General features: G+C 46.0%; 1 protein-coding gene across 3 annotated transcripts in view; it reads left to right on the forward strand.

The window, feature by feature from the left end:
• The first annotated feature begins 10,581 nt into the window (after nucleotides 1–10,581).
• Nucleotides 10,582–27,205, forward strand: part of TMEM121 (transmembrane protein 121) — a 79,562-nt gene continuing 62,938 nt past the window's right edge. Inside the window, exons 1-2 of one of the 3 annotated variants that reach the window (XM_083167299.1) lie at nucleotides 10,582–10,720; nucleotides 15,890–16,030. The gene's annotated coding sequence lies outside the window, so the exon portion shown is untranslated. Of the gene's footprint in view, nucleotides 10,721–15,487; nucleotides 16,035–27,205 lie in introns of those variants that run through there. The other 2 variants (XM_083167298.1, XM_083167297.1) reach the window with 2 other exon arrangements.

Raw genomic sequence — 27,205 nt, forward strand, 5'->3', positions numbered from 1 at the left:
AGTGACCGGAGCACTCTGTAGTTGGCGTACAGGGACTGACAGCCTCAGGACGTATCCTTCCTCCCATATCCCTACTCTCTCAGCCTTTCAGTGACCGGAGCACTCTGCAGTTGGCATACAGGGACTGACAGCCTCAGGACGTATCCTTCCTCCCATATCCCTACTCTCTCAGCCTTTCAGTGACCGGAGCACTCTACAGTTGGCATACAGGGACTGACAGCCTCAGGACGTATCCTTCCTCCCGTATCCCTACTCTCTCAGCCTTTCAGTGACCGGAGCACTCTGATGTTGGCGTACAGGGACTGACAGCCTCAGGACGTATCCTTCCTCCCACATCCCTACTCTCTCAGCCTTTCAGTGACCGGAGCACTCTGCAGTTGGCATACAGGGACTGACAGCCTCAGGACGATCCTTCCTCCCGTATCCCTACTCTCTCAGCCTTTCAGTGACCGGAGCACTCTGCAGTTGGCGTACAGGGACTGACAGCCTCAGGACGTATCCTTCCTCCCACATCCCTACTCTCTCAGCCTTTCAGTGACCGGAGCGCTCTGCAGTTGACGTACAGGGACTGACAGCCTCAGGACGTATCCTTCCTCCCGTATCCCTACTCTCTCAGCCTTTCAGTGACCGGAGCACTCTGCAGTTGGCATACAGCGACTGACAGCCTCAGGACGTATCCTTCCTCCCGTATCCCTACTCTCTCAGCCTTTCAGTGACCGGAGCACTCTGCAGTTGGCATACAGGGACTGACAGCCTCAGGACGTATCCTTCCCCCCATATCCCTACTCTCTCAGCCTTCCAGTGACCAGAGCACTCTGCAGTTGGCATACAGGGACTGACAGCCTCAGGACGTATCCTTCCTCCCATATCCCTACTCTCTCAGCCTTCCAGTGACCAGTGCACTCTGCAGTTGGCATACAGGGACTGACAGCCTCAGTACGTATCCTTCCTCCCATATCCCTACTCTCTCAGCCTTCCAGTGCACTCTGCAGTTGGCATACAGGGACTGACAGCCTCAGTACGTATCCTTCCTCCCGTATCCCTACTCTCTCCGCCTTCCAGTGACCAATGCACTCTGCAGTGGACATACAGGGACTGACAGCCTCAGGACGTATCCTTCCTCCCATATCCCTACTCTCTCAGCCTTCCAGTGACCAGAGCGCTCTGCAGTTGGCATAAAGGGACTGACAGCCTCAGGACGTATACTTCCTCCCATATCCCTACTCTCTCCGCCTTCCAGTGACCAGTGCACTCTGCAGTGGACATAGAATGACTGAGGACAGACCAGGTGCTCGGCAATGCACAAGCCGCCGCACTGCCTGCATCCTGCGTTCTTAGTACATGGCGTTGTAGCACACACTCGTGTGAGCAATTGCAGTTTGCTCACCTTCTGTGACGGCTCTATTGTCAGTACGTCAGGCGTTCAGTCACTTGTCACACGACGCTTCCTGCATAATCCACTTCAAATAAGTAACTTGTGATATTGTCTAATATAATTGCTTAATTTCGATGAATCACCCGTCTCACAGCACTAATTACTCCATGCTCATCAATCAATGAATTACTATGGTATCAATAATATACATAATAGGAGTTAATGGCAATGAAAACATGCGTATAATATATTCGTAATACACTCATAACCATGAAAATTTATTGTCTGCATAGATTTAGCAATTAATCATCATCAAAATTAAATTTGCTTAATGCCATTGATTCAAATATGTTTCCCTCCTTTCTCCGTTACATAGAATTGTGTCCTTCATACAATGGCTGCACTCGTACGGTGTATCCATTCACCTCTGCTGCTGTCTGCACAGTGCGACCTCCATACTGATCGTAGGTCCTGAGGTTGGGCTTCCCCCATTGCTTTTAACGGGTTCAATGACCCGGCCTACCCGTTTACACTGCCCTATACCCGGGTCCTGCCCATGTTCTACCCTGGTCAGGACCTGGGTAGAAGTCCTGTGTAAAGGGACACAGGTTAACCCCTTTTACACCTCCGCTGATCCGGGTCCATGAGGGAAAAACCTGGGGTTTTGCAGCGGCGTAAGAGGGGTATTATAGAGCAACATCTGCGCTTACGCTGCCTTATATTTGGGATATTGTCTGTGTATTTATTTTCCTGTGCTTGTAACATTGGTGATATTGCACCAGTGGCGTAGCTAGAATTATTTTCTCCCCCCTGCCAAAAAAGTTCTGCTCCCCCAAAGAATGGGCGAGGCGATGGACTACAGGCGCCGCTGGCTGAGCTGATAGGCAACCCAGGCAGCAGTGAGCGCCAAGCTGGTCCCGCTCCGTGCATATCTAATGAGCGGGGACCTGGCGCAGGGCATATTTAATGAGCATGTCCCCACCCTGTGCATATGTAATGAGCGGGACTCAGCCAGCAGTGCCCACCGCAGACCCCACTGGTGCCGCTCCTCCAAGCCGCCGCAGGGTCTGCCATATATGTAGCTACGCCACTATATTGCACTGTGATATTTTTTAAGAATCATGTAGAAATATACAAAAACAACTTAAACGGGAGAACTGAGATGTATGCATGTTATGTGTATGCATGTTGTGTGTATGCATGTTGTGTGTATGCATGTTGTGTGTATGCATGCATGACTGAGGGTAGCACTCGCTCATCTGAGAGTGGGAACTGAGCACAGCTTACAGGCTGCACTTCTAAGAATGTGACTTTGTAACCCTAACCCACTTGACTGACCAAATTACTCCTTTTTGCGCATAACTGAAAGTGAAAGCAATTTTTTTGCAGGGACACAGATCTGTTTAAAACTTGCTGGATATATAGAGAGGGAGCTGTAAAGACAGAGATAGGAGCAGATAGGGAGAGGGGGTGGGCGAAGCGTTTGTGGGCTAAAATGCACAGCTCAAAGTGAAAGTAAAACTGTCACAGCTCAAAGTGAACGTACATTGCAGGAGCCGTCATTTTGACAGGCATTTAACTAGTTGGTTATAAATAGTCAGCACACCATTGCTGACATTTTTTAGATCATGTTTGACCTTTGCCACCATTTAATTTGACCTTTCAACCAACAAAATGCAAGTGACACATTTAGTAGAAAATAGAAGTGAAAATGTTCATGGCCAGCAGGTCAAATCACCGATCGGAGCCAGAGGTGGCTTTAGACCTCATGGGGCCCTAGTCAAGATACTGGCTTTAGCACTATATTTTACTTGGCACCTGCACAGTTTAGCGATCAATGCTCGGCTGTGTGAACATCGGCATTGCGTACAAATCTGAATCAGGCTCTCGATCTTTTTGAAGTAGGCCTCACACCTGTGTCACATTTAGAGTAATCTGACTGCCCACATACAGTGGCTGGAACTATTATTTGTGTCCAAATATTTTTTATCCTCTCAAAGAACATCAAAGGAACTTACTTTGGGAAAGTGGGTGGGTCCATGTGATGCGCAATGCTCCTTTGGGAACATTTTGGACAGCCAGAATATATTTATAGGGCCCCAATGGGCCTGCTGGGCCCTAGGCAGGTGTCTGGGTTGCCTTGTGGTAAATCTGCCTCTGATGGGAACCCCCAGATTGAACGGTACCGTTGGAACTGCAAAGACTATGAACAATAAACAAATAAACATCAATCCAGAGCCGAAGAGAAAATAAAGCTGAAAACTCAGGGGGCAACAAAGGACCTATAGTAACATGAATGAGGTTTATCTGCACTGGTTTAGCCACTTTTTCCAAATACTAGAGCTGAATAGATACTATATATTGGTGGTGTTGCTGAGCGTACAAGACTGGTGATCAACAAGGACAGAGCAAGCAAGAACTCTGCTAGAAGGCCACGCGCAATAATTATTGTTAATGAAATGTAACTTTTAATAAAAAATGTACGTAATTAAAATATACTTAACGTGCCACTATATAAACAAGATAAAGTACAAGTGCTGGAAAGAATGTGTGGGGTGGGAACACAGGATAAGATGTCCCTTGTTTCTAAAAAAGTAATGACAAAACAGAACCTAAAAAAGTGACAAAATTTATCCGGATACGTTTATTGGGTTGATCTCTGAAGGTCGATAAAGCTTGTTTTTTTTTTTTGTCCTTTTTGTCCCGAATGTTGACATAGACACTGGGTAACCGGTGGTCAATGTGATCCGGGACCGGTTCACAGCAATGAGACAACAGCCCGCGCTGGGAGATGATCTCATCTCCCAGTGCCGACTCTGGACCCGCCTCCAGTGATGTCACCCACCTAGCATTATTGTTGGGTGCAGACGCCCTGGTAAAGAGGTCTCGAGCAGGGTTTCACCCGTTTTGAAGCCAGATACAAAATGACGGGTGTGACCCAGCAATGCTATGTAAAAGTGGCATTAATCGCCTTAATCAGGTGAGCAGCTGTTTCTTTATAGCGTCACTCTTTTTGAATGCATCACACCAGTTTTTTATTTTCTTTTATATCTAGCATTGCACCGCGGAACACATTCATTTGACTCATTGCCTGGCTCCGGAATGCTTCATCTTCATTTACTTCGCTGCTCTTTTCCATACAGTACCAAGGACACACGATGCAAGTTGGAAATATGCTACAGTATTTATCACACCTAGCCGAGACTGTCACCTTTTGTGAAGAGAAACACTGGGAGACATTTGTCTCTATTGTAAAATAATTCATCTTCTTGCCCAGTCTCATTTCCCAGATGAGGTGTACAATAGACCCAGTCTCGCTGGACTAGACACATCGTGTTACCTTCCTCCCTAATTCATTCATTTGGTGATCAAAGCTTTCAATGGTTTACAGTATGTCATTGTGATGCAAATAACCATCTAATTGGTTCATAAAAGCGGCGGGTTTGTCTTTTTTTTGCAGGAAACTACGCAGTACCCAAGGCATGAGGAAGAGGGTCACACAGTGGCGTAACAATGATGAGGAAGAGGGTCACACAGTGGCGTAACAATGATGAGGAAGAGGGTCACACAGTGGCGTAACAATGGTCTCTGCAGATTCCAATGGGTCTGGCAGTGTGTGTGGAATCTGCTGAAAATGTCCCTCCAAAAATGTCAGCCGCCTTGCAGGAGACAGCTGGATAAATGCTAGAGGTCCTACTGGGTAGCGTATATTGCTACCCAGAAATGACGGATCCTGGGTAGGGATATGTTGTTTTTAAATAGATTTTATTGTTTTCAACAGTTATATTTGCTGTGATTTGTTTTAACAGGTGTGATATAGATGGAGCCATCCTCATCTCGCCGTCTCTGGATAGCCACGGTGAGCCATGGCTATCCTATTGTTCTCAGCAGCAATACAATACATAGAACAATACAGAGTAGGGGATTAGCAGAGTAATCCTATTACTCATTTAATCCTATTAAAGGGCTAGATGAGGATGGCTTCATCTGTACGTATGGGCACCTGTAGTTGTAGGATAGGGATTGACCCCAGAACTACAGGATGACGTTCATATATGACCACACTCAGAGTTCGCAGCACCTGGGGTGACTCCCAGGTAGGCCCCAAAACGGAAATCCAATGTATAGAGAGATTGAAGGGGCACTCACCGGTTTGAAAGCATAAACAAAGACCAACTTTTATTCTAAGATACCATCAGCACAGAGATATGCGACGTTTTGCCCCGACTGGACCATCATCAGGCTATACAGCAGCACCGCTATCACCAGGCTAGATCAATCAAGCCTGCAGTATCAATCTAGTCATCTCCTGGTCGTGCCAGAACGCTCAGCACACATCGCTGTGTGCTGAGCGTTCTGTACTACACTACATCGCTGTGTGCTGAGCGTTCTGTACTACACTACATCGCTGTGTGCTGAGCGTTCTGTACTACACTACATCGCTCAGCACAGAGACTCCCGCTTCCCGTGTGGATGTGGCATAAGTCTGCCTATCACAAAATAAAGGAAATCTATTCAGAAGACATCCTTGTTGTACTTCCTGCAGGTGGTGGCTGTGGAACCTCTAAGATGCCACCTCACTTGAGGGGCTGGAAAGTGGGTATTGGTGTGAATGGGGGGTTGGGAGGGGCAGAAGGTTAACGTTTTGCCAGGGTGCCCTTGCTTAAAAGGAGTCTATTCATGAAACAGTGAAAAAGTGTAGAGAAGTGAGCCAGGGGAAAAGTTGTCCATGCAACCAATCAGCTCATTTATAACTGTATACATTGCATAGGATAAATGTTATCTCAAGGATGATTGGTTGCCACAGGCAACTTCTCCACTGTCTCACTTCTCCGCTTTATAATTAGACCCCATCATTTGTTGTGGCTCTATGAAAGCCTCATTTGATTTTACAATTGCTGACATGACAAGTATTTGAACTCTCAGCACCCCGGTCGCTTACAGTCAACTTCCTATTTTTTTTTTTTTTGTGGCAGACTACCAGAGGAGTTTGTAAAATTCAAGCTTTATTGTTCAAGGAACCATTTATGAACACACACTCATACAAGGTGGTGTGCAAACAAATGCCACAATTTTGATTAAAATGCTCTCCAAGGTGTTCTATTTACTAAGATGGGAGTTATATTTAAGATTGAATGTTGCTATGGGCAACCAATCGGAATCACTTCCTTTATTTAGCACCTACTAGAAGATATAATCTGATTGGTTGCCCTTAGCAACACCCATCTGAAATCCTAAGTCTCCCAATTAAACAAGCCCCCACGTTTCAGGTCAATCAAGAAATTCTGCGTTAGGATTTTTATTTTGGACAGAAAATAATGGAATATGTTGGATCTGGTTAGAGAATATGTTGTTCTAGAACCGAGGATGTCAGAAAGACAGAGCATCTCTTTGTAATTCCTGAAGGCCGACATCAGGAATACGCTCCTTCCAAAATCACATTTACAAGATGGATCAGGGAAGTTATCTCACAGGCGTATAAGAGGAATGGATGTGAGGTTCTAGAATCAGTAACGGCACACTCCGTGACAGCGGCGGAAACCTCCTGGGCTCTCAGACGTCACCTGACCTTTGCTTGCAGCTGGTTGGTCATCATCTCGTACAATTTCCAAACATAATCCTCTGGGTATCGTTACTTTAGAGGACACTTGAAAGAAGTTTCTAGAATCAATGAATCAATAATAACCTTTTTCATGCGAGTGGATTGATTTGTGCTTGATGGCTTTTTTTTTAACGCCTTAACTGCCGTGGTGGCAGCTCCAATATTTTTCAGGTGGGGACTGGGAAGGGTATATCCCAGAGGCAGACTTAGACCACATGAGGTCCTAGGCAAGATACCATACTATAATTACTATATTTTGCTGCTGGTTGCAGCCAGCATGGATAGAGTACCTTGGTGTGTGCAGTCTACCGTGTGCAAATCTGAACCATGTTCTAGGTCTTTTGAAAGTAGGCGTAATACCTGTGTCCCATGTAAAGTAACCTGACTGCCCACATACAGCGGCTAAAACTATTTTGTGTGCCCAAGCATTTTTTTATCCTATCACAATGACTTTGAAAGTGTGGGTGGGTCCACGTGATGTCATAATGTCACCTGCTACTTGTACATTGCTCCTCTGGGAACGTTTCTGGATGGCCAGGATATCTTTATGGGGCCCTTAAGACCTGCTGGGCCCTAGGCAGAAGCATAGGTTGCCTTGGAAAATCTGCCTCTGGGGTATCTGGATGATAGACAGACAGTGTCTAGGTCAGGCATGGCCAACCTATGGTTCTCCATAGGTTGGGAAACTACAAGTCCCAGCATGCTTTGCCAAAGTTCTTGCATTTCATAATAGCTAAATTGTGGCAATGCATGCTGGGACTTGGAGTTTCACAACAGCTGAAGAGCTAAAGGTTGGCCACACCTAATGTAGGGTGACAGCCAATAAGTTGTCACCATATGATCTGCATTTGTTCAACGGGTACAAAAGTTCCACCGAGAAAAGTTTCATGTGACAGTGGTCATGTTTTTTATTTATGTTTTCCTAACATTTGTTTGATTTATTATACATGTGGACTGAGATTGGGACTAGTAGCTTGTGACGAGTGCAGCATTAGCGGTGAGAACCACCATGCCCAAATGTGGCGAGCAAAGCAAGCCTGCGAGGGTATACCTTTTTACTGATGGTGGTCACATATTACCAGTCATACAAGATTTGACCCCCCAAAAATGTGTGTTGACCAGCAGCAGCTCCTACCTGATTTTAGGAGGAGGGTTGCCTCTGGGTGCAATGCCGGCAACCCCACTCATCCGCTGGCTGCTCCCAGTCCCCTCCGCGGTCCCGGGACATGTACAATGTAGATAGCAGGCACTGGGACCAGCGCATGCGCAGTATCAACCTCTTCTGCTGCAGCCCATAGAAGCCAAAAAGGCAGCCCGAGGGAGGGATCAGTTCCCAGTGGGACTGCCTTGGGTGATTGGCAGGTGGGACTTCCAATAAGAAGTCACCGCCAGTCACAGTGAAGCCAGTGCAGTCACGCAGACTGCATCTGTTTTCACTAACACCGATCACAGTGACAGATTTTGGCCGGGGGGCTGCAGTCCTGCAGCCCATAGGTTAAAAAAAACGCCACTGTTATATCGATGTTTTGCACCTGTTGACCTTACAAATTGTCGATATTTTAGCTGGTTACTTTTTGCATCTGTTACCCTAAATCAGGTTGACCATTTTATGTTGAATGTCCACCTACATACTGTATATCTTCTATAAAACCCCCCTGGGGGGTCGCTTATAACTCAGAAAGGGCAATCCAGGAAAGGAACGTTAGTTACTTTCCATATAACAAGAAATCCATGGGTGGGTTAAAAAATAAGTTCTGTCTGGGCAGGGCATCAAAGTGGCCATTACCATGTAAAATCCAATGAAAAACAAAATTGTGTACAATGCTTAGGGGCCTGATTCAGAGACGCACACTTTTGTCACATCCGTTATGACTGTGTGAATGATACGCTAATGCTACAGGAAAGTTGGGTCCAAAATTGCGCGTTTGGAATTCCAACATTACTGAAAAGTTGTGGGTCTATAACAATAACCCGTGTGCAAAATTTTATCTTGATTGGAGAAATTTTCCTGTCCCCAGCAAATTTGACACAAATGATATTTTGTATTCAGGTGAAGGTGCGGTTTTGGGGCACCTATTGGCAATAAAAGCGTTTTTAGGTGAAAGTGCTTCAGTTGAACTCCGATACAAACCTTGGGGGAAGACATTTAAGAGGCGGCATTATTGCCAGATATTCCGACCTTTATAAAATATTATTTTTCAGGAGTAAAGCTGGCCATACATCAGAAAGATCGATCTTAAGATCGATTGCACTCATGATTGTGTACAATTTCCCTTGAAATCCCTGGCAGTCCTTGGTGGTTTTTGGACACACAATCTACACACAATCCATCATACAATCAGTCATACAATCCATCTGCTGCATGATTTTGTACACAAGATGTGCTCACAATCTGCATACAATCCATCTTACAATCAGTCATACAATCCATCTTATGATTGATTGTATGATTGTGTACACAAGATGTGCACACAATCTGCATACAATCCATCTTACAATCAATTGAGATTGTATGATTGGGTACAATATCTTTCTGATGTATGGCCAGCTTTAGAGAGCAGGGATGGACAGCTGAAACCCAACATAATATAATGGCTGAACATCCACCATTGAAATTGGTAACTGACCATCACATCGAAAATGGTATAAACCTCAACAGTCATAGAAGGGGGGAGAGAGGTCAACATAGAGGTCACCACTGACAGACGCTGCCAAGGATGGGTGGAGTCTGGAGAGAATGTATTTTGACGGCTGTAGCACAATTTGTTAATTGATGTCACATGACGTCAGCTCCCATCCCCATACAGACGAATATTAAGTGCCCCGGGGTTGGCACATGCGCAGTAACGTCCTCCGTACTGCGCATGCGCAGAACCCATTTTATGGGCTGCCGTGCAGCAGGCCACATAGAGGAATCCTGGAGGGAGGGAACACCTCCCAATGGGACTGCCTTGGGTGACTGGCAGGTCAGACTTCCAATAGGAAGTCACTCATGCTTGCCGATACTCCTGCATTTTGTGGGAGCCTCCCGCTTTGGCCCCAGACCCCCGGTGCCCCGAAAAAGCCCTCCCAATCCCCCGGAATTTCAAAGCCCAGGCTTAACATCCAGACTGCGCATGCGCTTGTATGGCGCAATGGGGGCGGAGATTCGCACTAGCATGGCGGCATATACTTGCATGAGTGTGTGAGAGCTGCCGGCCAGCAGAGCCTTCGGACTAGGGATGGCCATCGTTGCCATTGCCATTGATGGTTGCCATCGATGGCAATTCTGCAACTGGCCATCGATAGTGCTTAACTATGCAATGGACGGCCATCGATATTTTTACATATCGATGGTCATCCATTATGTTTGATTGATTGGCCTGTGGGCCAATCAAAACGCAGGGGGCGGGGCTTCGCGGGTGTCGGGGGCGGAGCTATGCTCCGTGTCCCTGCACTTTGAAAAAAAAATAATAAAAGCAAAACATCGTTTTGCTATTCCATCGATGGAGGGAAACCATCTGGTTCTCCCCCATCGATGGCAAAAGTATTCGACATCGGCCATGAACCATCGATGATTTCGAATCATCGATGGCCATCCCTACTTCGGACACTGGTACCAGGTTACCAGCAGCAGCGGAGTCTGTACCTCAGCCCCGCACGATGGAAGGAAGCTGCTGCAGGCTGGACTCCGGAGACACAGAGGAGGGGGAGTGACGGGCCAGGAAGCAAGCAGCTCGGAGGAGAGGCTGGGGGAGGAGCAGGTTAGTGTCATGCTGCAGCTGGACTGGTACAAGGTGCAGGCAGGTCTGTAATGTGGTGTGTTTATGTAGCTTAGCACTGACTACAAAGTGTGTTTGTAGGTGGTACTGTCCCCTTTGTGTGTGTGTGTGTGTGTGTGTGTGTGTGTGAGTACACTGGCATTATGTGTTTGTGTATAGGAGAACATCCTGTGTGTATGTTTGTGTGTTAGAATGGTGGTGAGTGACCCGTGTGTGTGTGTGTGTGTGTGTGTGTGTGTGTGTGTGTGTATGTGTGTATGTATGTATTCATGTATGTATGTATGTGTGTGTAGGTTGGTAGTGTCCCCTGTGTGTGTAGACTGGTAGTGACCCCTGTGTATGTGTGTGTGTGGGCTGGTTGTGACCCCTGTATGTATGTATGTATGTATGTATGTATGTGTGTGTGTGTGTGTGTGGGCTGGTTGTGACCCCTGTATGTATGTATGCATGTATGTATGTATGTGTGTGTGTAGTTTGGTAGTGTCCCCTGTATGTGGGTGTGGGCTGGTTGTGACCCCTATGTGTGTGTAGGTTGTTAGTGACCCCTGTATGTATGTATGTGTGTGTGTGTGTGTGTGTGTGTGTGTGTGTGTGTGTGCTGGTTGTGACCCCTATATGTGTGTGTAGGCTGGTAGTGACCCATGTATGTGTGTGTGTATGTGTGTGTGTGTGTGTGTGTGGGCTAGTAGTGACCCATGTATGTGTGTGTGTGTGTGTTGGCTGGTTGTGACCCCTATGTGTGTGTGTGTGTGTGTGTGTGTGTAGGCTGGTAGTGACCCCTGTATGTGTGTGTGCTGGTTGTGACCCCTATGTGTGTGTGTGTGTGTGTGTGTGTGTGTGTGTGTGTGTGTGTGTGTGTGTGTGTGTGGTTTGGAAGTAGGCTTGCTGACACTCCCGCATTTTGCAGAAGACTCCCGTTTTAGCAGCCGGTCCCCCCCCCAATGCCCCGTATAGCCCTCCCAATACACCCAGAATACTCAATCCCCATCTAAAAATCTGGACAGCACAATCATGCCTAAAAGGCCTGACAAGCACCGCTGGCCGTGGTCAGCACAAGAGCCACCCAGGCCAGCAAAGCCTGCTAGCGGCCAGCCACCGGGGAAATATGACGAAAATGGGTGTCACTGCATTGGGCCATGCCCACTTTATTGGAGACCACACCCACTTTCTTTGTAGCCCCATCCCGTGTCGGCCGTGTAAGATGATCCTCATTTTTACCATGCTAGGCAAGTATGAAGTCACTGCCAGTCACAGTGATGATGGTGCAGTCTTGCAGACTGCATCTGGCTTTACAAGGTGGCAGAGTTTACCTGGGAGGGCTGCAGCCAGGGCCGGATTAAAAGGGGGGGGGGGGGCAAAGGGGGTCAGTAACCCTCGACCCCCCTCTGGCTGGGGGCCCCCTGTGGTTGGTATGTATTTTTTTTTAAGGTTTTGTGCATGGGAGTGGGGTAGTGCTGCAGCTTCACCTATCTGTCAATGTGCAATGATTAATGTGTATGAATCACCACTGCACCGGGACATTCTGTCCATTCTCGTCTACCCTCCCGGAATGGCAGGGAGGCCCACAAAAATCAGTTCCAAGTGTACCACATTTACCTCGGACTTCACACCCACCACCCTGCATTGTACTGTACTGCAGTTAAGAGAGGGGGCAGTGCTAAAATGAATCTGCCGCGAATCAAGGCATTTTCTGCAATAGAGGCGGGGCTTAATGACATCAGTGTCTGCTCTCCCCCCTGATATATAGATCAGTGTCTTCTCTCCAGGCTTCTCCCAGACAGGAGCACACAAAAGTAGGCATGCACGATTCCACCAGAGGTATTAAGATCTTACTTAGACAGTGTGCCACAGGAAAAATGTAACACATTTCCCAGCCAGCGACTGACGTTTCCCCGCATGTTTGTGAACACAAACCACATCACAGCTTTATTCTATCATCTTTGAAGTCCAGGCAGGTTATGTCTCACTTTGATACAAAGAGGAATGCCATGGCATATCGCCTAGGCACTCAGGGCACTGAGCATCAAAAAAGAATTCTATCAAAAAACCACCTTACCCATGATAGGTTGGGGAAGGGTAGAACTCATGGTGCCACCACCTTCACGTGATGAGTTCTGAGAATTAGATTTGGGTGGGGTTTTACTTCAAAGTGAGATCTATATTGCAGTGTAAAAATAAAGCAGTCAGTATTTTCCCTGCACAAAAACAAAATTACTCACCCAAATCTAACTCTCTCTGCACATGTTACATCTGCCCCCCCTGCAGTGCACATGGTTTTTTCCATCTAAGAAGGATTTTGTCAGAAAGAATGAACCAAAATAAGGCCCTGAGTCGCTTATCCATATACTGTATAGAAGTAAACTAAGAGCTGCTCACATTTCATACCTATGCAACAAAATCGATATGAGGCAACCCAATGTTATTTGCGGGTAAAGGGGGGGGGTTCAGGAAGCCGACTAGACCTCTTCCCTAAAATATTCCACTTTCATGAGCTGGAATACCCAAAAATAGCACCAGTCAGTCTCAGGAGCAATTGAAATGCCCGACCTCAAAGATTTGTATCTAATACAGGTTGAGTATCCCGTATCTGAGTATCCGTTATCCGAATTATTCCGAAAACCAGACATTCCAGAAAGTGACAAAAAATATTTTTTTTTGCTAAAAACTCACTGGGGACATTTGTAACAGCACTACTGGTGACATGATATGTAACTGGCACTATATATGTGCAAGAAAATGATTGCTTGGCATTCAAATTCAATATCTGAGATAGTACACAAATTTTGTTTCATGTTTTGAAACCTTGTTTTTTGAACAAATAAAATATATTTGTGTGTATTTTATGTGGTAATAAAATATATTTGTGTGTATTTTATGTGTTTATACAGCATACATGCAAGATACTTCAAAATACATAATTGAAATATTAAAATATTCCGAAATACGGAATAATCCGTTATCCAAAATTCTCCTGGTCCCGAGCATTTTGGATACGGGATACTCAACCTGTACTCCATCTCACGGGTTAAAGCTTTTCAACCTGGGAATTTTTTGAAAAACCCAGGTTTTTCTTTGGTGTCAAAGAGTCAACCCGTGTCTGAAATTTCAGGTCGCTGACCCTGCTCTTGACCAGGGTAGGCGAACCGGGTTGACCCTTTTCACACCTAAGGAAATCCCGGGTTTTTCTGCAAATTCCTGGGTTGAAAAGCTTTAACCCAGTAATTTGCTTCTGGTGTGACGTGGGGTCAGACTGCACCGGGAAAAATGACCCAAAAATGCTGGGTAATTGCCGGGTTGGTGGTGTGAATGGGGGTATCACTCAGTTCAACTGAAGCATTTCCACCTAAAAACAACTTCACTGCCAAAACTGTTCCTTCACCTGATCACAGAATATCCTAATTTGTGTCAAATTATCAAAACGTCAAGTGTCCTCTGGGGATAGTCAAACATGATCCGTCCGAGCTGAAATTGTGCACACGAGTTACTGTTTAGGACCCACAACTTTTCAGCATTATTGGAATTTGGAATTTACTATTTTTTTTTTGACCCACCCTAACAAGAATGTAACATTTTATCATCTGTGTGAACATCAGACATCTGATACCCCTTTCACACCGCACAAATAACCTGGGTCCGACCCGGGTTGTTGCTGTGTCGACTGGGTCACTGTGAGGTGTAAAATGACCTATTGAAAAATCCTGGGTCCAGCAACCCAGCAATCCGGCCTGAGTTAAAAGGGGATATGGTCGTATTGTCAACCCGACTTAGGTCGACAGTCATTAGGTCGACACCGGTGGGTCGACAGGCAACAAGGTCGACAGGGTTCTAGGTCGACATGGTTGAAGGTCCTCGCGACCTGTCGACCTAACCCATGTCAACCTAACGCATTTGTCGACCTAAACCCATGTCGACCTTCACACATGTCGACCTAGAATCCTGTCGACCTTGCTGTCTGTCGACCCAACGGTGTCGACCTAATGACTGTCGACCTAAGTCGGGTCGACAATTTGATCCACACCCGATTAAAAGAAGGGTTTTACCGGAGTTGCTGGGCTTAGTGAATGGGTAACCCGGGTAAAGCGTCACCGGTCCCGATCACACTATAGGGAAGAGCATCAAGACCATTCAATGGCTGCGCTATCACCATGGTTTATGCATGATCAAGAATTTCATTTTGTGTATGCGCTATTGACATCTGCAGTTGTACAGCGGCCAGGTCGTATCTGTATTTAGCTGCACATATGCATCAGAACTGCAGGGCTTCTGCACCATTCAAAGGCGGTTAAAAAAGGATAAAAAAAAAATTGTTGGTTGCAATTGACTATCGATGTCCATCAGAAAGATGTGGGAGGGGCCTCAACTGCTGGGCAGGTAACACTTGTACTTTAAAACAATGCTGCAATGAAGAAGTCAGGTGAACGCTGTACCTTGTATTATATGCCTGGACTGTGCTTTAACTCTGAAGATATAACTTGATGTTAGGTGTCCCCATAATTTATAACCTCAATATTATTTCCAATAAAACGATATGATGGAATCTAACATTCAGATCATGATTTCCATCACTGCAACTAGTATAAAGATCATATACAGATGTTTATTATGGTGACCGTTTGCTGTCGCTGTCAATGCATTTTGGGCTGCAGGTGAATTTACTTGCAGCAGCGATGCAGCCTAGAAGAGACAATCACGCATAATGGGTGGGAACACCTCTATGTATAAGTCTGTAGCAGAAGAAGAAGACGGGGGAGAATCCTCCCTTCCTATTGCCTACATCCCATCCCTCGCCCCCTCCCCCTCCCAACACAACACTATCTCCACTGTTACTGGCATTTATCCTACAAATGACTGCCTGATTGCAGTGCTGGGCTGCAGGCTGCCTAGTGCACAGGCTAAGAGCAGGGGAGAGGAGAACCCAGGCATCTGCCTCCTACACAAGGGGTGGGGGGGGGGAGATGGGAGGTTTTCATGGCAGTCTATATATGAGCGAATTAATAATGCAGATTTTCTGGGAATGAAGTTGGATTCACGAAAGAAAAAAAAAAGTCTGGAAGAAGCCTTGATCTCATTGCACTGGTGATGCATCGGATAGGTATCGCAGTCGTGTTCTGTTCTCTCTCCCGGTGACTTTTTTTTTTTTTTTTAATCCAGAGGAAAAAAAGCAACAAATCTCAGAAGGGAACCTAATGCTGGATCCTACAATCCATATGGGAGAATAATGGCCTTTAACTTCGCTCGGATTTAAAATTGCTATCCAGCTGTTGCGAATATGTGGCTTGGAACACATGCTTGGTAGGTAAGACGAAATCCGATTTTATCAAAAATAACATTTTTGCCAATTATCATTTTCCTTCTAGCAATGCCGGCTGTATCTAATCTGTATGTACTAGGCTGTTGCAGGGTACGCATAATATTCCTTATGAATAATCTATTTTAGTGGGCTTCAGTTCCTCGGTGCATCCCAACAGAATTCCATATATTGCTGCTGAACTATATTTTCCTTATCAGGATCTTGTCCCGTCTCAATGAGCATTATGGGTTTAATTTTTTTTTTTTGCTTGTAAAACGTCGGAGGGGGAGAACATCTGTTTTTCCAGCAGATAATCTAAGTCTCAAATAAGCATCCAGGGCTAGTTATTGCCCCCTCTCCGTGTAGCTGGTAATGAGACTGCTAGCACAGACTACAATACATGCCAATCACTGTAGTGCTGCTGAAGGGATCTATGTCATGTACAGTGTATCCCGGTAACGTGTGATGCTGGAAATAATCAGATCAAATTGTTCAAATTTGATTAAGGTTTTTTTCCGAAAAACAGGGATTTTTATAGAATTAGGGTGGATTATTCTGTGGGTGTGATTATGGCAAAATAACAGCTGGGGCTCTCAATTCGTTAGATGATTACAGCACTTTCAAGAGATATATATATATATATATATATATATACATACATACATACATACATACATACATACATACATACATACATATAGGAGACCTGTACTGTGTATCAGTAGGGCCCAAAATGAAAGATTTTCCTATCGCAGCCGCTAAACATCTGTTTTTCATGATATTTTTGTTTGTCAATTTATTATTATGATTTTTTTTCATCATCATCATTATTATTATTATTATAATTATTACCAGTTATTTATATAGCGCACACATATTCTGCAGCACTTTACGGAGAATGTTTAATCATACACATCAGTCACTGCCCCAGTGGAGCTTACAATCTATATTCCCTACCACATGTACACACACAGGCCCTTATTCAGATCTGATCGCAGTACAAATTCGTACTCAAAATGGGCAAAACCATGTGCACTGCAGGTGGGGCAGATGTAACATGTGCAGAGAGAGTTAGATTTGGGTGGGATGTGTTGAAACTGAAATCTATATTGCAGTGTAAAAAATAATGCAGCCGGTATTTACCCTGCAAAATAACTCACACAAATCTAACTATATCTGCACATGTTACATCTGCCCCACCTGCAGTGCACATGGTTTTGCCCATTTTGAGAACAAATTTGTACTGCGATCAGATCTGAATATGGGCCACACACACACGTACACACTAGGGTTAGTTTTTGTTAGGAGCCAATTAACTTAGCAGTCATTTTTGGAGTTGTGGGAGGAACACCGCGCGAACACGGGGAGAAGATAGATAAACTCTACACAGGTACATGATGGGAATCGAACCCATGGCCTCACTGCTCTGAGGTGCGGGACGCAGTACTACTTGTTTAAAAATGTATAGATAGTAAAGCTTTATTTATATTACTATATATATATATATATATATATATATATATATATATATATATATATATAAAAAATTAATTTAGTACAGTTTAATTGTATTTTTATAAGCAGGTGGATAAAGAGAGAGTGCCAACGTTGCTGTGAGCGTTCCTCCCAATACCAGCTAAATATGCCAGCGCCACTCACAGCGATAGTTCTTTTAGTATAGATAACTACAAGTACAGCCGAGTCAATAAATTGATGTTTAGTATTATTTAGTAATATTGCACCCAAAGAACAGTCGCTGTGAGCGGCGCTGGAATTATAACAGATATTTGAGGATCTCTCACAGCAATTTTTTACACCTAATTTGACAAATTCCCTTGGCACTCAGCGGGTAAAGAGATACTGGTTTAATCACAAATCCTTTTAGAGATACAAAGATTATGACATGTACCTTGAAATAATAAGTTTTAATTATGCATTTTTGTTCATTACAAACAATCTTTAGAGTGGTGTTCCTATTTTTTTTTTTTTATGGGCAGCATAGTGGTTAGCATTGCTGCCTCACAGCGCTGTGGTCATGAGTTCAATCCCAGATCAGGTTCCCATCAGGTACTCTTGTTTTTCGTAAAAAAATACTGATGGGTTAATTCAGGGGTGTCAAACTCAAATTCATCGGGGGCCGCATCAGCAGTTTGGTCACCCTCAAAGGGCCGGTTGTATCTGTAGGTCCCCCTGTATAATTATAATGCCATGACACCACAGGCTGCTCCCCCTGTATAATATAAAATGAATGCCATGACACCACAGGCTGCTCCCCCTGTATAATAATAATGCCATGACACCACAGACTGCTCCCCCTGTATAATATAATAAAAGTAATGCCATGACACATAAATGATTATACAGGAGGAGCAGCCTGTGGTGTCATGGCATTATTATTATTATACACGGGGACACCTCAGGAAACAGCAGATATATATCTTTTTTTTATTGTGAGTGTGACCCTCCACTGCCCTGCGTGCTATCTCCTCGCGCGGGCCACATGACGAGGTCTGGCGGGCCGGATTTGGCCCGCGGGCCTTGTGTTTGACACCCGTGGGTTAATTGGCTGTTGACTAATATAACAGTAAATAACACCAGTAAAAACAGATAATACATGTACATAAAAACAGGCTAAAGAAAGTCAAATAAAGCTGTCCCTTAGCCCAGAGATAGAAGTTATGGAAGGATATGTGGAATAATAATAATAAAAAGAAAACAGCATATGTTGTGATGTCAAACATATTTACTACACACACAAAAAAGTACAGCAAAGGCTGGGTACATGCTACAACGATTTAGCATTTCTGGGAAAATGGAATGTCAAATCATGTACATAGGCCCTTATTCTGGTTCACTCGCAAAGGCAAATTCCTTCTCAAATGGACAAAACCATGCTGCACTGCAGGGGGGGGGGGGGGGGGCAGATCATGTGCACAGAGATTTAGATTTGGATGAGTTATTTTGTTTCTGTGCAGGGAAAATACTGACTGCTTTATTTTTACACTGCAATATAGATCTCACTTTGAAGTAAAACCCGACCCAAATCTAACTCTATCTGCACATGTTACATCTGCCCCACCTGCAGTGCACATGGTTTTGTCCATTTAAGAAGGAATCTGCCTTTGCGAGTTAACCAGAATAAGGGCCATAGTGCAGTGTGTGCCCGCGGATCTTACAAGAAATGTTCTAGTTGGGCTTGTTGCACCGTCAATAATAAAATATGCTGCCAAAATGAACTGTCACACCATTGCCTCTTGCAGTGTGTACGGGTGAAGGGAACTGTCCAACCAGAGGCCAACCTCAACCCTTGTGTCTAGGACTTCATCCACTCTTCATCCTCCAATCACAAGATTGCACTTGAGTATTTCAAGGCTCATATAGACTAAAAAAAAATTGCCAGCACGGTACACATGCTCAATAATATTTGGATGATGTTTAATGGAGAGTTTTCGGACATGTGACCCAGGAATTTGCCGTGTTTAGCAATCCGGCAAATATCCGGTCTCAGTTCCATGACTCTGGCACGGTCTCTTCACTAGACCAACTAGTATGGGAGCAAATAACAATCAGCAATTTGCGCCAAAACTCCAGGAAAATGAACAAAAACATTCAGTCATATTGTTCAAATCAAATAGATTTAAACAATAGACTGGAAAGACAGAGATAAGGAAGCGCGAGTGTCCCCAATCTCAGCGAACGGTGCACCGAGATGTAAAGACATGTCGCACCCATATGTGGGATGATGAAGGTGGCTCCATCAGGGCGGGATGTATTAATATACATCGCCGCTCTTCGCTGCCTGCCCGCCGCGATGCCAGCGCATATTTACTAACATATGCGGCTGGCATCACGGTGCGGTAACGGAGACCCCCCGCGATACCTGCTGCTTTCACGCCGGGGACAGCTAAGCAGGCTGTCCCCGGCGCCTCCTCACCCCCCCCCCCCCGTTGCTAGGGGGAGGAAGGGCTTACCTTCAGGGGAACTGCAAGAAGGTAAGCTCAAGGGAGGGGGGGGGGGGTCGGAGAGGCGGCGTGGTTGCAGCGGGCGGCAAAAAGAAGCTCATAGGCTTCTATAGGGTATCGCCACCCAAAGGCGAAATCGGTGCGGCCGGGTAATAGTACATAGGAAAATGCAGTAAAACGGGTAGTTTACCGCATTTTCCCCTTAGTACATCCCGCCCTCAGTAAGCTCCAGTGGGGCAGGAACTGATGTGAACAATAAATATTCTGTATACCGTGAGGATGGACAGTGATCACCTTTTTTAAAAAAAAAATTTAAGCCTGATACATTGCAGTTTTTAGAACAACTCTGGCGACATTGTTGGAATGTAATAGGTTGTGGGATTTAGAAAGTGAGAGATTGTATTTATTTATTATTCATGGTTTCTTCCCTACCACATGTACACGCACACACATTCACTCTTGGGTTAATTTGTTGGGAGCCAATTACCTACCTTACCAGTATATTTTTGTATTGTGGGAGGAAACCGGAGCACCCAGAGGAAACCCACGCAAGCACGGGGGAAAATATACAAACTCCATACAGTTAGGGCCATGGTGGGAATCGAACCCCTAACCCCAGTGCTGGGAGGCAGTAATGCTAACTTTACACCGCCTGTGCATGCACCAATTTTGTGAGACTTATCCCTTTTTTGTTTTTGTTTTAAGTGGCATTCATGTCGATGACAAAATCAATCTGGTTTTTGCATTGAAAATGAGAACTTGCAAAATCTCCTCCCTTTTTTCTGATTGTCACACCCCATTTTATTCCCCCCCCATGATGTTTTAATAGAATTGTTCCAAAAATCACAACGCTGCAGCAGCGATATACCAACAGTGCCTGGTCCACCGTATCTCTTGCTCTATTGCGTATGAGTTGGCTTTCCTTTTCTTTTTTTTTTACTATAACCACTAAGAGCACTTGCATCAAAAGAATGTGTATATTAGAAAAGTTTGATATAGTTTACCGATCCTCTTCTGCATCAAATACAAATATGGCAATCCCGCATCGATCCAAGAGATTGACCTGGAACTGTCGTTTGGCCAACCCAAGTATCCGGTTCTGCAGAAACATAGTGGTTAATAATAAATTATGTGAATACCATATTATATATATTTATATAGTGTTATTTGTCATTCTACTGCAGCAGAAGAGACGGTACTCTTTACCTAGAAGGGCGCCCGTCGCGGGCATCGCGATGCTCCCGATTTCCCATAGGAATCAATGTTAAAAGGCGCGATGGACCCGATTTTACTGTTAAATGGCTCAATCCACCCGATTTGGCCATAGGAATCAATGTTAAATGGGCCACAGAGCCCATTAACCCTTAAATGTCCCCCCAAATTTTTAACGCCACCCCACGATCCACGCCAACCCGAAGCGTGGCGAGCGCAGCGGTACGCGTCCTCCGACCTTTTCATGCCCTACTATCCACTAGGACGTGGTGTGAGAATAGAATAGTGTGGCGAGCGCAGCGAGCCACCGAGCCCGAAGCGTGGCGAGCGGACGCGGATACCTTCACAGTTATGCGCGTCCCCTCGCGGGCTTCACAGGTGTCCGTGGCGAGGCGGACACCTGTGAAGCCCGCGAGGGGACGCGTCTACCTGTGAAGGTATCCGCGTCCCCTCGCGGGGCTCGCTGCGCTCGCCACGCTTCGGGCTCGGTGGCTCGCTGCGCTCGCCACACTATTCTATTCTCACACCACGCCCTAGTGGATAGTAGGGCATGAAAAGGTCGGAGGACGCGTACCGCCGCCCCTCGCGGGCTCGCTGCGCTCGCCACGCTTCGGGTTGGCGTGGATCGTGGGGTGGCGTTAAAAATTTGGGGGGACATTTAAGGGTTAATTTGGCCTATTTGGCCCCAAATCGGGTCCATTGAGGCATTTAACAGTAAAATCGCGGTCAATCTGCCGTTTTAACATTGTTCCCTATGGGAAAATCGCGGTGATCGCGGTCATCCCGATATGACCGCGATCACCGCGATTTTTACCCGCGACGACCGCGATTTCAATCGCTGGCGCCCTTCTAGGTAAAGAGTACCGAAGAGACTTCCCAATACAACACTCTCTAGGATCTCTCTTTAGGAAATGTAGCAGGTATCTGCAATACAGTATCAGCTGCAGCCCCACCCCTCCTAGAAACATTCAGGGGATTCTTTGTACTGTACCTGCCAACTTTTGGCTCAATAGTAGGCAGCATCATCGATGTTTTGCCCTGCCCCCCCCCCCTTTCCCACGCTATGCCATGCCCACATTAAATCGCATGACAAAAACAAGTGTTACTGGGCAAGGCCATACCCTTCCACACGATGCCACGTCAACAACCCCACCCCTGTTTTTGGCACAGCAGGTCCCAATACCCCAGCGGCCAAAGTTGGGAGCTATGTCTGTGGACCGGTCTGAAAATAATCGCTGGTCTCTATGGGGAACACATTCTCCCCAATCCTACAAATTGCATGCTCTTCCCGATGTGCAAGAGTCTGGGAGCCACACCCCCTATGACAAGACCACACACCCCCAGCATGCCACAGCTCATGTCCGATTTACAAGTGTAAAAATAATCATTACATTCAAAATAATCATTATTAAACCATTAAATGAGAATAATGGATTTTTAAGCCTAAAAGCAGGTCTCAGAAGTAGGAATACTGTACGCGCGAGCGAAAAATGGACAGCAAGCGCTAATGATATAAACCAATAATACTGGAATCTAAATAATAAATTATATTCAGTGATAATATCGGTAATTAAAAATCTATTATTAAAACATCTTTCAATAAAAAACCCACAAAGTACCATCATTCTCATTTAATCAGCCACCTACAGCCCATAAATGGCATGAATTATTAAAATGTCAGCTTCCAAGCAGCTGCGTAATGCAATATAGATAATAGAGTCTTAATATAACGACTTCCTTGTAAGATAACAAGGAAAAAAACATTTTATAATTAATGTATATCAAAGCTGGAAACAATAATTGAATGGGAAACTGGCTTAAAGCCTTAGTTGTAATATTGAATAGCGTACAATGAGACCAGCAATAACATTGTACAGTATGAGGATAGCAGCATCCGGGAATCCTCTGAGGGATTACATATCAAATGGAATGTAGTTGGCATCCCAACGGTTAGGAGGTTGCCGGAATTCCGACACCAGAATTCCAACAGACATCATCCATAATGTACTGTAAGTATGCCGGGGATGGTTAGGGATAGGCTGTGAGTAGGGAAAGTAGGGAAGGGGAGGGGAAGGTTAGGCTGCAGGTATGGAGGGTTAGGCTGTGGGAGGGGAAGGTTATGGTTAGGAGTAGTGAGGGGGAGGGTTAGGGATAGGCTGTGGGTAGGGAAGGTGAGGGGAAGGTTAGTCTGCAAGTATGGAGGGTTAGGCTGTGGGAGGGGAAGGTTATGGTTAGGAGTAGGGAGGTTGAGGGGTAGGGTTAGGTGGCAGGTATGGAGGGTTAGGGATATGCTGGGAGTATGGCGGGTTAGGCTGTGAGTAGGAAGGGTGAGGGGTAGGGGAGGGTTAGGCTGTAGGAGGGGAAGGTTATGGTTAAAAGTATGTAAGGTGAGGGGTAGAGTTAGGTGGCAGGTATGGAGGTTAGGGATAAGCTGTGAGTAGGGAGGTTGAGGGGTAGAGGGAGGGTTAGGCTGCAGGTATGGAGTGTTAGGCTGTGGGAGGGGAAGGTTATGGTTAGGAGTATTGAGGGGGAGGGTTAGGGATAGGCTGTGGGTAGGGAAGGTGAGGGGAAGGTTAGGCTGCAGGTATGGAGTGTTAGGCTGTGGGAGGGGAAAGTTATGGTTAGGAGTATGTAGGGTGACGGGTAGGGTTAGGTGGTAGGCATGGAGGGTTAGGGATAGGCTGTGAGTAGGGAGGTTGAGGGGTAGAGGGAAGGTTAGGCTGCAGGTATGGAGGGTTAGGCTGTGAGAGGGGAAGGTTATGGTTAGGAGTATGTAGGGTGACGGGTAGGGTTAGGTGGTAGGCATGGAGGGATAGGGATAGGCTGTGAGTAGGGAGGTTGAGGGGTAGAGGGAAGGTTAGGCTGCAGGTATGGAATGTTAGGCTGTGAGAGGGGGAGGTTATGGTTAGGAGTATGTAGGGTGACGGGTAGGGTTAGGTGGTAGGTATGGAGGTTAGGGATAGGCTGTGAGTAGGGAGGTTGAGGGGTAGAGGGAAGGTTAGGCTGCAGGTATGGAGTGTTAGGCTGTGGGAGGGGGAGGTTATGGTTAGGAGTATGTAGGGTGACGGGTAGGGTTAGGTGGTAGGTATGGAGGGATAGGCTGTGACTAGGGAGGTTGAGGGGTAGAGGGAGGGTTAGGCTGCAGGTATGGAGTGTTAGGCTGTGGGAGGGGAAGGTTATGGTTAGGAGTATGTAGGGTGAGGGGTAGGGCTAGGTGGCAGATATGGAGGGTTAGGGATAAGCTGTGTGTATGGAGGGTTAGAGTAAGGCTGTGATAAGGGAGGGTTAGGCTGTGGGAGGGGAAGGTTATGGTTAGGAGTATGTAGGGTTAGGTGGTAGGTATGGAGGGTTAGGGATAGGCTGTGAGTAGGGAGGTTGAGGGGTAGAGGGAAGGTTAGGCTGCAGGTATGGAGGGTTAGGCTGTGAGAGGGGGAGGTTATGGTTAGGAGTATGTAGGGTGACCGGTAGGGTTAGGTGGTAGGTATGGAGGTTAGGGATAGGCTGTGAGTAGGGAGGTTGAGGGGTAGAGGGAAGGTTAGGCTGCAGGTATGGAGTGTTAGGCTGTGGGAGGGGGAGGTTATGGTTAGGAGTATGTAGGGTGACGGGTAGGGTTAGGTGGTAGGTATGGAGGTTAGGGATAGGCTGTGAGTAGGGAGGTTGAGGGGTAGAGGGAAGGTTAGGCTGCAGGTATGGAGGGTTAGGCTGTGAGAGGGGGAGGTTATGGTTAGGAGTATGTAGGGTGACCGGTAGGGTTAGGTGGTAGGTATGGAGGTTAGGGATAGGCTGTGAGTAGGGAGGTTGAGGGGTAGAGGGAAGGTTAGGCTGCAGGTATGGAGTGTTAGGCTGTGGGAGGGGGAGGTTATGGTTAGGAGTATGTAGGGTGACGGGTAGGGTTAGGTGGTAGGTATGGAGGGATAGGCTGTGACTAGGGAGGTTGAGGGGTAGAGGGAGGGTTAGGCTGCAGGTATGGAGTGTTAGGCTGTGGGAGGGGAAGGTTATGGTTAGGAGTAGGGAGGGATAGGGTTAGCATTCTTACACATACTAAAAACTGTTGTCATTCTAACAGACGGGATGCCATTTATGATGTTTTGAATACTTGCATCCTCACTGTTGGGATCCTGTACCCAACCCAATAAAACAGCAAATTATTTGACTTGTGATTCTGTGTGGAGACCTGCAAAATGTGAGCTGTTGGGGGTTCTTGAGAACCGAGGTTGAGAACAACTTATCTATTTGATAGAGCAAGGATGGGTACTATGGCAGAGATCTAAGCAGATGTGGTGTCATATGCCCTATACCCGGCACTATCTGACACAAAGTGGAATCCAGATGCCTGACAGACTGCCTAAGTTGACAGTCAACCGGTAGACACCCAAAGGTTCATGTACAAGGTTTGGTTTTTCGTAGCACCCAAGGTGTTGTTATCATTCAACATATTTCTGTTGTCATTTATGGGGGTTGGGTGCCACCAGAATACACTTAGGTCGCTTTAACCCAAGGTGCCATTGCATATTCCACACTTATTATACCAATTATTGCTGCATTGGCCGACATGACACTGAAATGAACATCAGGGTGGCAGAAACTGACAGGTTCCGGAAGTATGGAGTAGAAGAAAGTCTAAGTAAGAGAAGGAAACGCACATGAGGGGAGAGGGTCCTGCTCATAAGAACTTACATTCTAAAAGGGACAGGCAGCCAGACAGGGGTGACACAGATGGACTAGACAGTGAGAATAAAAAACAGAGGGTTAGGATGAGACGGATGGCTTTCAGGAAGAAGCTCATTTGAGCTCTTTGCAAAGAATCGGAGAGTCTAGTCCCCTTTCACACCGCAGCTATAACACGGTATATTGTCGTTTTTAAAACGTTTTGAAATGGTTATAGCTGCAGTGTGAAAGCTCCAGATTAATTTTTCCGGTTCTAGAAAAACTAATATTTCATAACAATTTAAAAGAAGGATCCTACACGGTTCTGAGCCGTTTACTATGCAGTGCGAATGGCTCATAACCGGTATTTTGTACCCAGGATATTTCTTGCCTCCAGCCGGCAGAATTTACGCCACTGAAGCCACAGAAGGTGATAGGCTGGATCCCTGCATGATGTCACTGCCCACAACCACAACTGTTTTCTTTGGGTGAAACGGGTTCAATGTGAAAGGTACTTAAACGGTAATATACCGTTTACAACATGCGATGTGAAAGGGGTTTAACTTGCTCTGACCCGTATCAAGAAACGTTTTAAATACAGGGTCTAAGCAGGTTTTGCAATGTGAAAGCAGTCTAATAGGGAGAGGAATAGAATTCCAGTGGTAGGGAGCATAATGGCCAAAATCTTGGGAATGGGAGAAAGTGATGAGCTGGCAGGAAAGGTGGTGTGCCTTTGTGGGAGGCAGTGTAAAAGGAGATAAGGTCAGAGATGTACATGGGAGACGAATGGGTGAGAGCTTTGTAAGTGAGTGTGAGAAGTTTGAATCGGATTCTGAAAGGGAACGGGAGACAGTGACCGGCTTGTAAGATAGGGGAGGTGGATGTAGCATGTTTGAAGAGGAAGATGAGCTAGAGAGCAGCACTGAGTATACTGCAGATTGGAGTAGAAGGGATAACTCGGGATTCACGGTCGTTTCTCTGACATTGGAATCCTGACTGTCAGGAGCCCAACAGTCGGAATCCTGTCTTACATGGGCTATTTTCCCTCGTGGGGTCCATGGCCCTCATGGAGGGAGAATAGAATAGGTGGCGAGCACAGATTGCCACCGAGCACGCAAGAGGCTTGAATGCGCTCGCCCCCGGTCGGACTCCTGACAGTTCGGGATTACGATTTTGGAGAAACAACCGTTGGAATCCCGAGTTGAATGTGTACACTGTGCAAATGAATGTGTGCGGATCCTCCCCTTGAACGGCCTGGGAACTTCTCGGGTGGCAGGATCCTATGCGATATATTGTACGCGATCCCAGAGAGACCTGTCTGGTTTGGCTGCGATCCGACAGATATTTCCTGCAGCC

The sequence above is a fragment of the Crinia signifera genome, chromosome 12 (genome assembly GCF_055691185.1).
Source record: "Crinia signifera chromosome 12, ASM5569118v1, whole genome shotgun sequence".
NCBI lineage: Eukaryota > Metazoa > Chordata > Amphibia > Anura > Myobatrachidae > Crinia > Crinia signifera.